The sequence below is a fragment of the Balaenoptera physalus genome (genome assembly GCF_965194825.1).
Source record: "Balaenoptera physalus genome assembly, chromosome: 7".
Taxonomy (NCBI): Eukaryota; Metazoa; Chordata; class Mammalia; order Artiodactyla; family Balaenopteridae; genus Balaenoptera; species Balaenoptera physalus.
The window spans coordinates 102500254-102513712 of record NC_138886.1 but is presented as its reverse complement, the minus strand read 5'-3'; the positions used below and the strand labels follow the sequence as shown (position 1 = coordinate 102513712).

Sequence of the window (13459 nt, the reverse complement as noted above, 5' to 3'; positions counted from 1 at the left end):
TGAATACCAGCTGAGGACCAAAGGGGGTCACGGCAATGAAAATAGCTGCTGTTCAGGGAATACTGACCAATACTGGCACATGCCGCTCTTTGTCCAAACGTGACATCATTGCATCCCTGCTCTGGCCCACAGGCCTAGAGCCACTTCCTCTCCCCTTGAAACTGGACCAGCCTGGCTATTGCTTTGACCACAGGCTACAGTAGAAGTGACCTTCTGAGATTTTGCATCCAGTCCTTGAGATGGTTTGAGCATCTACTTTCTCCCAAGTAGAGACGGAGCACTGTGTTACCAGGAGGTCCAGGCTGGACACACGATTGACCAGAGGCCCCGAGGAGAGGCTCTGGAGACGGGACACCCTCCAGGACATGCCAGCAGGTGGAATTCCCAGCTGAACGTAGCCCCGGGTGCCACCCCAGCCGATGCCACCGGAGAAGAGCCACCCCGCTGAGCCCTGTCCAAACCCTGATCCACAGAATTGCAAGAAATAAAAGTTGTGTTGTGCTGAGCACCAGATTTGGGGATGGCTTGTTTCCTGGCAATAACTGAACCACACGCAGGCACCTCTGTACTACAGGGGCTCTGCTGACCCCGAGTGCCCAGAACACAGACACGCATGTCCCTTGAGGAGGCTTGCAATGTGGAAGTGTCCTGGGTGACATTCTCGAGAGCCCTGCAGGTGAGCGAGATGGCAGCGCAGGGGTGACCTTCAGGGGCAATGGCTGTCTCACCTTCAAGATTAAATGACAGAAAACAGATTTTGACTCTTAATAGGACTGGTTGAAGCTTGAAAAAAAGAAAAATACTGCTAAACTCCTTAAACTCTGGGGGGGAAAGAGAAAAATCCCAAGTGCTTTATTTTAGATATACTATTTTTAAAATCCCACAACAAAAAGCAAGCCCCCAAAAGGGATTCATAAAACCATTTAAAATATGGAATTAGCTGCTCTCCTAAATGTACACAGCAGCCTGGTTTCTATGAAGCCAGCCTGGGCCACAGCAAAGGGTCTCATCCTGTGACCTCGGGGTTGTTCACCACTTGCCAGGGCACAGAGCTCACTTTTCTGTCTCCCAGGCATCCTGGACATTCTCGAAGCCGCTGTCTCAGCACAGTCACCTGGAAGGGCTGAAGGTTTAGGCACCGAGGCCGTCAATGGCTTTCGGGCAGGAGGCTACCTTGGGCCACATCACAGGTGGACTTCTCCACTGACAGAAGGAAGTGGCCTTGCGCTCAGCAAGCCAGGTGGAGGGGTTCCCTGCCCCTTTGCCTCAAGCCTCTGTCTGGCCCAGCAACTTTATATACATGTACTTAACGTCCGCAAAGCCTGAGTGTCTCCAAAGAAAAGCCATTTCTTCCGTTCGGAGGCAGGGCTTTCTGTGAGTAAGAGTTTGAAATGAATATAGGAGCAGCCTTGTCCCCCCTCCAACAGAGAAATCATACTTGAAGGACTAGAGTTCCATCGATGAAGTGAGAAATGAGAAAACACAGCTTCTCTGGTCGAGCAGATGACCCGGGGTCACGGTCAGTGTCCCATCTCGGAAGCGCTAGGTCGAGCCAGATGCTGGGACTTTATTCACGGAATGATCTCCAGCAGCCTGAGGTAATGTGTCCTCACCCCACCAAGGTGAAGAGCCGTGAGGGACCAGGCAGGTATGCCCTGGTCTGGACGTGCACCTGTTCTCTGATTACCTGGACCCCAGACCCATTTTCTGTCCTGCTTTGTGTCCCCAGAGGCTGTCCCACGGGAGTCTTGTGCTTTTGTGCCCCCCGGCAGGCTGTGTCAGTAAGTGGCATGAGCAGGAGATTGGAGGGCCAAACACGGCATTCTAAGGGGCCCTTTGACCACGGAAGAGTCACAGCTGTGCTAAACCCTCAGCGTCCTCTGCCCTTTCCTCCTCGGGCTAGGAAGGGAGTGGGAGTAGTTGTGGGCCCCCCAGAAACCCACCGGGGGCCAGGAAGCTCCCAGGAGGGGAGATCTCATCTCACCCTGAAATGGTGCACACTTTGAATTCCTCAACCCAGCTTGGGATTGACTGGGCGGAGACAGAGGGGCATCTCTAACAATGTGCTGGTTTTCCAGTGCAGTGCTCTGAGGGGCTTATGACGACACCTCTGCGGAAGGCTTGTTGGGGGGTTCTTAACAGCACCTTACCAGCAGCGTTTACTGCCACTAGCAGAAGAAACTCTCCCGGAGGATACGAGAGGGAAATGGGTGCGCCCAGGAACGGTGGACCCAGTTAAGTCATCACTCTAGTCAAACCCAATAGACACACATTTCAACCTCGCCAGGTTTCAGGAAATACAGAACCTTTTAGGAAAACAAAAATAAAATAAAACTGCCTGACCAATCAAGAACATAGAAATGGAAAAGCCATGATATGAAATGAATGATGATGACATCGAATTAATGTCCATTTAGAACTAGAGCTGAGAACCATAGGATTTATGGTTACAGAAATGAAAGTGAATCTTTAAAACTGGGAGGAAAACTAATTCAAAGTGCCCCGAGCCTCCTGCTTTTCTGGGCTCTTCTTGGCTAATTACAGTAAAGTACGCATGTTGTGGTGAGCAGAATAGCGGCTCACCCGGTACCTGCTCTAATCTCGGGAAGATGTCTGTGCCCTAATCTACGGAACCTGTAAATACATTAGGTTACATGGTAAAGGGGGTAGGGTAGCAGATGAAATGAAGGAAATTAAGATGAAGGATGCTAATCAACTGACCTTAAAATAGGGAGATTTTCCTGGACAGCCTGGGTGTGTCCAACTTGGTCACAGGTCCCAGCTGTGGGTGAGGAGGACAGGAGAGACCACAGGTGCAGGAAAAGAACTTGACCTGCTGTTGCTACTCTGCAGAGGTGGGTGAGGATCTGAGCCCAGGAGTGCAGGCGGCCGCCAGCAGCTCGAAAGGCAATGAAGCCATCCTCCCCTGGAGCCTCCAGGCAGAATAGCCATACTGACACTATGATCTCGGCTCCGGGAGACCCATGTCAGCCTTTGGAACCACCAAACTGTAATATAACAAATGTGTGTTGTCTGAAGCCACCAAGTTTGTGATGATTTGTTACAGCAGCAATAGAAAACTAATACAACTGCAAAAAAATTGGAAAAGGTATATGTATCGTTACGTGAAAACTGGATTATATTGTGCCAACTGAACTGTAACTGGTTTTTTCAACGTAACAGCACACAGTAAACATTTTTCTCTGACTATTATATACATACTTCTACAACACGATCTTCAGTACAGGGAGTGCAAGTGCTAGAATGGATTTGTCCCATCTTCCTATTGCTGAGGGTTATTTCAGAGGTTAACATTCTGGGCGCACATCCTTGATTAGTTTCTCAGGGCGAATCCCCAGGACTTCAATTGCTTTGCCAAAGAACAGGAACTTCTTTTCTAAATGTGCGGCTTTAGATAGCGAACATCATTGCTATGCAACCACTCCTTGAGCCCTGGATCCTCGCTGACACAGGGTGGTGACCATAGACTTACAGGACTTTTTAGGGGGCTCAGCGAGATGGTTTCTTCTGAGAGGTCCTCCTCCCATGCCTCCTCGCTTCATTGCCAGATACTTTCTCTTGGGGATCCCATTGCTGGGGGCACAGCTGGGTGAGCTGGGGTGCAGAGCTCTCTGGACCCTAGGAAGCAGCCCAAGGGTAAGACAGTCATTCTTCCAAGGTTTAAAGGCCATTAAGTTTCATTCATCTGTTCCACTTAATTTTTGAAGTACTTCATCCTTTCTATTCCTTTTAAGACTTCATTCCCTTTCCAGACAATGCATTTGGGCCCCAGACTTGTCACTAGCACCCTTTCAAATTATTTTGAAATACTCAAAACTTTTGATTCTCCAGTGTGCTTTTGGCCAGAAGAAAGTGCTGTAAGAATTGTCATGCAGGGTCAGAAACACACACGCAAGTTCACCATGGTCTTTCTTAGAGTCCCCTGCTAAAAGCCGGGGAGTGCACCCTTTAGGGCCCTCGGGAACCTGGAGCCTCTGGTTGGCAAATGGACTGATGCCCCCTTTGAAAAAGTGTGCGCACAGTGGAGAGGTGGGGCAGGCGCGAGGGCTTCCGTCCCAGCTCAGCCTTTGGGGAAAGTGCTAGTGGGAGTCTAGCCTCCTCCCTTAGCACACACAGGCTACATTAATTCATGAGCTATTGAGATCATTTCATCAAACAGAAACCGGCTGGGCAGTTTCCCAGAGCCTCCAACACTGTCCTGGCCTGACCGTCCCCTGCACCCTCTCTGACAGCCTGATGGAGCCAGGCGGGAGGTTCTTCGAGCCCCGGCAGTCCTCTGACACTGGCCTGCCCAGCCTTGCTCTCCCCATGCCCTCCCGCCCCTGGAGAATCACGCTCATCTTCCTTTTTCTCCTCTGATACGTCACCATGCCCGTCCCAAGAGCAAGCACTCTTTTCCTCAGCACAGTGTGTGTGTGCGTGCGTGTGTGTGTGTGTGTGTATATGTAGAGTGTGTGTTTGTGGTGCGTGTGTGTTTGGTGTGTGTATGTGTGGTGTTTGTGTATGAGGGGGTATGTGTGTGTTTGTGGTGTGTGCGGGGGGGATTGTGTACCCATGTGCGTACCTGTGTGTCGGGCACGTGTGAGGTGAGAACTGCGAGCTGTTTCCCTTATTTCGAGAAAGCACGTGCAGGTTAAAATACAGTGAAGACTGAGCGGAGAAAGTTTCTAAGCAGCAGAACCCCAAATCCTATTGGTGAGTAGTCTGGATTTGGGGGGAAACCGTTTAAAAAACTGCTTGGCATTGGGAAGGGCGTGCTCAGTGAGCAGAGGCCGAGAGGGCTTCCTGGGGGTGCCCATTCCCTTCCTGCGCTGGCAGAGCCTGCTCCCCAGCTGGGTACCACTCCCTGGGGACCACGGCGAGCGCTCAGCGGGGAGGCACAGCCCCAAGAGCCTGCACTTGCTCGGGCCTAGACCGAGTCTGGGGGCCACCAGCACAACTCTCCTCCAGGAGAGGTGCCGTTTCCAGCTTCATTTTATTTCTCAGACTCAAGCCAGTCTCTCCCAGGATGAGCAAGGGCTCCATCCACCCCCTGACTTCTCTAGGCTTTACATCACCCTGTTAGCATGGGAGTCATTTCACAGACAACAATGCTACACAGGGGCGTGGAGAGCCTCTACAAGTCTGGCGCACATCGCCCGCCAGGCAAGACAGCACCGGGTACTTTGTGAGGGAGGCTGAGCTCTTGGCCTATCCCCTCAAAGTCCAGTGCTCCGGCCGTTTCTCCCTAAGTCACGACAGGCATCAGGCCTCCCCGGCCGGGACCTCATCTCCACCTCATCTCCAAGCCCAGTGTCTTCACTGAGGGGGGCGACTGCTCCCTGCATCAGGCTTCAAGGGTTCTGGCTGACCTCGAGATCCTGCAACCAGCCCCTCCAGGGGCGCAGCGCTGGTCCCCATCCTCAGGCCGCATTTCTCAGAGGGGCAGAAGCCTGCCCCCAGCTTCAAGCGAGGAGCAGCAGTCATCAGCTTGAGAGTCTCCAGAACAACAGATGGTAATTTGTTGACACTGAGAGATTTAAGGGGACTCAATCGCAGTCCTACTGAAAAGCTTTCTCTAAAATAAGAAAGCACACAGATTCCTCAATGCACAGAAATTGCTGACAGCTTTGTTTTCAACCCAGCAGGAGTAAAAAGAAGCTGACAACTTATTTTTGCAGGTTATACTCATTCAAGTCTATTTTTAGATCTTTTTCCTAAGTAAGTGCACCAGAATAGCATTCAGTTTGAAAAATCACCATCTGTTCCGAGCAGTAAGCCCCGTCTCATGGGGTCTGGGGTGGGCATGCCTGGCTGATCAGGGCCGTCCCTGCGGACAAGAACAAAGGGTATTTTTTGTCCCCAGAGTGGTGCGGAGAGAGCGCCCTGGCAAGAGTCACTGGCAGTCGGCATCGTAAATGTCCATCAAACAACCCCAATCTATTTTATTTATAAATTGAGCACCACAAAAAAATGCCCTCGGCTTTTAAAAAGAAGTTCAAATAATCCTTTGTATTTAAATAGATTTCTTACGAAAAGACCATCCAACCTTATCTTGGTTGTTAAGATAAAAATTAACCTATGGAAAAAGAGCCAACGCTCGATGCTATAAAAGGCCCCTCCCCCGCCTAATTTTCCGGTTTAGGAGAGCCGTTCCCTGCCTCTCTAGCCGAGTTCTTTCTCGAAGCCCCACTTGGGAGTGACTCACGCTTTTCTGTGGAAATGCAGTTGGTGCATGCAATAACATCACGACAGTGGGAATCTGACATATGAGTAACGGGCTCTGGAAACAGTACTGGCATGTGGCGCGTCCAGGGAGGGCCAGGGTGACAGCAGGCAGTCCCCAGGCCCACAGGCTTGACCAGGCCGGCTGGGCTCTGGCTATTTTTAGCCTCCACTGGACTTAGCTCACTCCACCCTCTGGAATAACCTAGATCTAAATGCCATTTTTCTCCTACAAGCCAGAAGACATCTGCAAGGAAGGCTGTAGATTTAGGTGGTCAGTACAGGCGTGGAAGGCGTGACAACAAAGATGATAAACCCATCCCAGCGAGCCCACCCCATGGGTTCGGGGACCCCGTGGTCATCATGCAGTGGCTCCTGCGGTTTCTCAGCAGGACTGCCCATGTGCCCAGCACTGGGGGTGCTGTCTGTCTGCACAGAGACCCCGAGACCCGCACAGAGCACAGAGAGGAAGCCCCCTTGTTGGTCATTATTTTTGGCCTCTCTGAACGTTTTCGAAAATAAATACTGAAAGGAAGTCATGCTTGCTCACATGCACTCCCTTTCTCTCTCTCTCTCTCTCTCTCTCTCCAAATACGAGTCCTTCTTGGGGAAACCAGTACTCAAAATCCTAAGTGCAGTAGTTATGACATAGGATTTCCTAACCCGCAGTGGAGTTCAACTGAAACTTAAGCACAACAAGTTGCCTCTTATCAGCACCTTGTTCCAGGAAGCAGCTCTGTCCTTGTTACCGCCCTCTCCAGAGCCGCCGGGCACGTAGGCAGCATCAGGCAGCCCGGGGACCTGCTTCTTGCACCTTTGCACTGGCTCCGGGATGACTCCTAAGTCAATGTTTACCCACCCTCTTGGCTTTCAATGAAGCCAGAGTGTGGGAGGTCGCGTGGACTGGAGCCTCTCCGAAGCTCGACTGGTGGACAAATGCGTCCCCTTAGCAATGAAGCTAAAACTAGAACAGGCCAGGCTCCTCAGCTGAAGTGGAAAGAAAGGACCATGAGAGTAGGGCTGTAGCCTGAATTTCACACAGCTCAGGTCCCGTCTGCATTAAGACACCTGCCTGTCACTGCCGTCCTGTGAAGCCAAGAGAACAAGGTTATTGTACCACCTGCTCTTCGCAGAGAAGGGAATCAGGGCTTTGGAGGAGAGTGTATGGGCAGTGGGGAGGCTGCTGGATTCCTGCTTCACCTCCTTCTCCCTTTTCTCATGAGAACATGTGGCTGCACTGCAAGCTAGCTAATCTTACATCCCTTCTAAATGTCTCATCAAACATGCAGGCACTGTGTACATTGTTCACGAGAAAGAAAACCAAGCATTCTCTTCTTTAGAAGTTTTATTTACAGAACAGGACGTGTGATTTATTTATCTCTCTCTGTCTCTCTCTCTCTCTCTTTTTTAAATTGAAATATAGTTGACTCACAATGTTGTGTTAGTTTCAGGTGAACAGCAAAGTGATTCAGTTATACATTTATATATATCTGTTCTTTTTCAGATTCTTTTCCCTTATAGAGTATTACAAAATATTGAGTATAATTCCCTGTGCTATACAATAGGTCCTTGTTGGTTATCTATTTTATATATAGTAGTATGTGTATGTTAGGACGTGTTATTTAGAAAAAGTCCACTGGTGTTGCCTAGTCATCTTGCAGCAGAAAATTGTAGAACTGCTCCAAGTGCAATAAAAAAACCGGGGCTCCTGTGTTTCTGAGTGTGGACATCATCATATTTTGAGGAGCCCTACATGAAAGTAACTGGACATTTATCATCCTCTTAGAAAACAAATAAAATGACGAATAACAAATGTGGATTAAGTGGTGACTTAAGATGAACCAACTTAAGATGAACCAGCACTTTGTTAAACACAGCAACTCTTAAAACACTGGGGAAGCATTGGCATATCTGTGCCAAGCATATTTACCCAGTTGGTGGCAACATGGATTTGTAGACCCTCGTAATAACCAAGTGGTTTCCTGGGTGTTTGACCACAGTGCAAGTGCAGAGGTGAAGAAAAAAATGCATTAATAATTGGAGACATAGTCACAGGGACCTGCCCAATGATACACCACATGGCCGTCTGCTGTCATTAAAACCAAGTGTGGTGGGAGTCTCCTGCATTGTCTCCCCGACTCCAAGCATGGAGTTCTAATGAGGGCTGTCAATTACAGGACCTCACCGCTGCCCCAGGGCCCAAGTCCTTCCCAAAATATCTTCCCAAAATATGGAGGTAAGATCACCCTCCACTTTTGTAGAAAGGCTGGAAAGATGCAAGCTGGGGACCACCAGGGGCACGTCCTCCCCTGCATGGAGAACCAGTTGGTAGGGGAGAGGGAGAGACCAGAAAAGACTGAGACTACTGGTCTAGTTGTCGCAGAAGCTGTCTGGTCAGCAGATTCTCTTTTCCTATCTAGTTTAGTTCAAGTTGGGTTTGTTTTTCTTGACACCAAAAGAGTTCTGACACAGGCCTGGGTGTCTTATCCCGACTGAGCCCCCTTTGTCACCTGACCCCCTTCCCTGCCAGTGGATTGTGTTCTTTAGCTACCTGGCTAATTTAGGTCCTTGCTGACAGGGCCACACGCTGGAGGTCGTTAGTAACCATCACCCTCTCCCAAGCGTTTGATATGCTGTTGGTCTAAAGCAGATGTCGTTAGGCTGAGGTCTAGAGAGAGCAGAATCCCCAAGCACACAGCTTAGGAGGCAAAGTCCTTAGATTCCACCCAGTTCAAGTCCCAAAGTAGTCATTTGACCAGGATCATGTTATCAGTTATTGGATAATGGACTGCCTCCCCTGCATTCAATCTATGAAAAGCCAGATGCAGTTTCCAGGGGTCTACCCCCAGCCCATGACAACCTCCAGGACGCTCTGCAACAGCACTGACAAAAGTGAATCAGTGAGGGATAAAGACGCCCACGAAGTTCTCTCCAATCATCCTTCAGGAGAAAAGCCTATCAGCAGGAACCTGGTGGGAAGATTGCCTAAGGGGCTTAATCTACTGTCAGGGAAGGGGGTCAGAAAATGGATGTCTGAGACCTGCCAGCCCTGTTATGTCCCCCCTGTGACATAGATATTGTGGGGATAGAGAGCTCAGTGTGCTTTGTCCCCATTTGTAAATGGGTTCCCTCCCTCACTGGATACAGTGTGCTGAGGGGGCTGAACAGTATGGAGGCCACAGGCTACCTGGTTCTGTGCAGCCAAACCTGACCTCGAGAGCAATGGATGTGACCTAGAGGTATGGGGTTAGAGCTGGGCGCAGCTGCTGGGCAGAACCTGGGGTTGCTCTTAGCAAGACACCAGCGTTTGTGGACATACAAGTAGGAATGTTTAACATAAGTTGTAGACGTAAAGGAGAAAATGCTTTAAGGCAAGTTGTGGATTGACAAGGAGGAAATGCTTTAAGGTGATTTGGGGGCATCATGGTGAATGGATGACCAGTTGGGTCAAGGTTGGCCCTCGGTGGCTGCTGTGACTTTTCAGGCCAGACAGCAGCCCTCCCTTCTGTTGGAGAGGTCCCCCTCCCCCACTCATAATGCGCACTTCTGTGGCCATAGAGAGGACATGTGATCTGTGAGGCCCAGCAGAGGCCACTCCTGGGAGATTTTGAGTTGGAACTGAGCAAGGAGGGTTCCCCTTCCTCCCTGGTGGTAAGGTCGGCAGCCTGGAGCTGAAGTCAGGCCCAGAGGATGAAGCCACATGCCAGAGGACACTTGATGAGAAATGGAGAGTGTCCCTGCAGCTCTGAGACCCTGGCTCCCCTGTCCTGTCCACGCTGAGAGCCACGAAGCTCCCTTGTGCCTAAGCAACTTCGGTTGATTTTCTGCCACTCACATCAAAGAGTCCTAATATACCAAGCATGTCATACTGTACTCAACCAATCTTTAACAAAATGAAAAATTTTAATTTACCATTTTATTCATATGAAATCAATAACAACCATCACAGTAACTCTCCATCATGCATGGGGATATAAGAGGCATAGCTTTGTGGCCCAAAAATGTTGAATAAAAGCAACTGTATATTCATACTACTATATGTAAAATAGATAATCAACAAGGACCTACTGTATAGCACAGGGAACTCTACTCAGTACTCTGTAATAACCTATATGGGAAAATAATCTGAAAAAGAATAAATATGTGTATATGTATAACTGAATCACTTTGCTGTACACCTGAAACTAACACAACATTGTCAATCAAATACACTCCAATATAAAAAATAAAGAAAAATAAAAGTGACCTTATGTTCAATATTGAGCTCACAAGATGGAGCACTATAAAATAGATCTTTTTCCACAGCAAACTAGAATACATAAAGTTAAAATTAAAATATGGTAGACGAGCATTCACACATGAACCAGTCTCACGAAACCCCCAATCCAAACAAAAATCCCTTATAGGTTTCTCTGTTTTACTCAGTGGCTTTAAAGCAGTTGTTAATCATGAGCCCATTAAGGAGCCAAAACACATTTGGTTATTTCTGAAGCACATGATCTTGAAGCTCTGTTAGAATCTTCCATAGTTGTATGATGAGAGTTATGTCACAAAGTTAATCATTCCCAGGATGCTTGCATTCGGGGTAATGAAAAACTTCTTGTGCAAGCGGCCATGAATCAGTGAGCATCACATTGCATAATGGGCTCTGAATCATGTGTCAGGGGATCCGAGCCCACGGCTGCACAACGCAGGCCAGGGTTTGTGCCTCTTATTGACATTTTCTGAAGCAGAACTGGAACCACGTGATGCAGGCTTCCTGCCAACCGTCACTTATTGCCAATAATTAAGTCGGATGATATGGAGAAATAGCGCTTCAGTTCCTTCAGAGTTCTAAAAAGAAGACTCTTTGAAGTCCCTGGTTTCTAGCACAGTGTTGTGGCTGGCTGGGATGTGTTACATTTGATCATTGTAAAAACTACCCAATAAAATGAAAATCAAATATTTTGCTCAAATAGTTCCTGGCATTTGTGTTAGAAACAATAGACATAGCCCCACCATAAAATTATTTTATACGTAAGAAAAGTAAAAGGTCGAAGATGCCAGGAGCCAAAGACATACCAGTAATACATCAAATCTCAATCCATCATGTCTGATGTTCTTGAGAAATACTGTTAGCGAGAAACTATTACTTAATCTTGCCAGTATTATCCAAAGAGAACACTTGCGAAATACTCAAGACAAATAAGCTGTAATTACTACATGAATAAAGAGTCTGTGTAGCCTAAACAGTTTTTGTAACATCAGCGCAGACTCTAGTGGAGCACACCAGTAATTAGCCATGTTAACAACATTGGCCAATGTATTTGAGGAGCTCTGAGAGTTAACAGTGCCAGTGGCGGTGTGTGGACTCTGCGAAACGACCTGTTGTTCTCAACAACACCGTAACTGAAAAATTCTTCTGAAACTTAACCGAGGGCCAATTATGCATTCTAGGAACCAACTAGACTATATCTGGCCCCCTGGCCTATATTAGAAATAGTCAATCATCAAATTTAATCTTGATTATTTTCATTTTACTTTTTTCTTTTCAAGAAAAGAACTCTTGGATTCCATCACTAGCAAACTCTTACTGTATTTGAAATCCTGCCCAAGATCTCTGACAAGTTCAAATTAATAAACTGTTTTGTCATCATGGTCTTCATGTCCAACAATGGAACATGAATTTAACAGCATGGAAGAAAAGTTTATACTTCTCCTAAAACATAAAACACTTATAAATGCTAGGACTCAGTAATTAACTTCTGATTTTTACTCCTTCAATTCTGCATTTATGTATTGATTTGCTTTGATCTATGGCTTTCAGTTTAGCCACTGGTAGTTGAATGAACACAAATCCTCCACAGACCAAGCCAACCTTATGACTAGGCAGGGGCAGCCTCAGCTGGAGCAGCAAATTTCTGTTTCCTGGGTCCATCCTCAGAGAACACATTTAAAAGACAACACAGGGCTTCCCTGGTGGCGCAGTGGTTGAGAATCTGCCTGCCAATGCAGGGGACACGGGTTCGAGCCCTGGTCTGGGAAGATCCCACATGCCACGGAGCAACTAGGTCCGTGAGCCACAACTACTGAGCCTGCGCGTCTGGAGCCTGTGCTCTGCAACAAAGGAGGCCGCAATAGTGAGAGGCCCACGCACTGCAATGAAGAGTGGCCTCCACTTGCCCCAACTAGAGAAAGCCCTCGCACAGAAACGAAGACCCAACACAGCCAAAAATAAATAAATAAATGAATAAATTAAAAAAAAAAAGAAGACAACACAGCAGTAAAGCCTACTGTTTTTTGACTAAAAATAAACTTTACATTTTGACTGAAAATATTTGGGGCTGTAATAATAAATTTTATATTAATAATAATTATTAATATATTATTTATATTAACAATTAATGATCTATATATATATATTTTTGGCTACACTGTGCAGCTTGTGGGATCTCAGTTCCCCAACCAGGGATTGAACCCAGGCTACAGCAGTGAAAGCTCAGAATCCTAACCACTAGGTCACCAGGGAACTCCCTGGTGGAATAATAATAATAAATATTATATTAATAATAATGATTAATATATTATTAATATTAATAATTAATGATCAAGATATTATCATTGTTCTATTATTACTGTTATTCAACAAACATCAGTTTATTCAATAGACATCAGTTCTGATGTACCAGAAGTCAGAAAGCTACTCTGAATACCTTATTTATCAATAACATCCCATGGTACACATGGTTGCATTACAATCAGCTGGGCAAGTGTCATCAGTGGGAATGGTGCAAGGAGAATCTCCAAAAATCTGCTCCTCTATGTAAGCAATAATTATCAAAATCAACTTTTACAGAACCCTGGAATTCAACCAAAAGCTTGCAACAATCTAAGGAGCATTTATTCAAGAAAAATGACTGAATCTCAATAGGAACATCAAGCTCTGTGGTTTTTAAATTGCTGTATATCCAGCCTCCTTTCCAAACTCCTTGTACAGCTTGAAATCCAACGGCCTCAAAGTCAGTGTAGCCATGACCAGACTACCACCATGACAGAGATCCCCACAGCTCTATTCCTAGGAATTTGTCGTTATCCGACCTGTCTGGCAGCTCCTTGGAGAATCAACTAGTGGGAAAACCCCATTCAAATCAAAGGTCTTGCCTTTATCTGACCTGACTCAGAGCTCCCTCATTGTGAACAGATTTGTCTGTAGAGTATTTGTGGAAAACAACCATTGACAATTGTTTAGCATCCA

At 47.1% G+C, this 13459-nt stretch overlaps 1 long non-coding RNA gene across 1 annotated transcript; it reads right to left on the bottom strand.

Moving 5' to 3' along the window:
- Positions 1-3116: 3116 nt before the first annotated feature.
- On the bottom strand, positions 3117-12474 carry LOC309665167. The gene is made up of 2 exons (XR_014266260.1): positions 5373-12474; positions 3117-3639 (listed from the first exon to the last, which is right to left on the bottom strand). It is a non-coding gene; the product is annotated as an uncharacterized lncRNA (long non-coding RNA).
- Between the last annotated feature and the right edge of the window lie 985 nt (positions 12475-13459).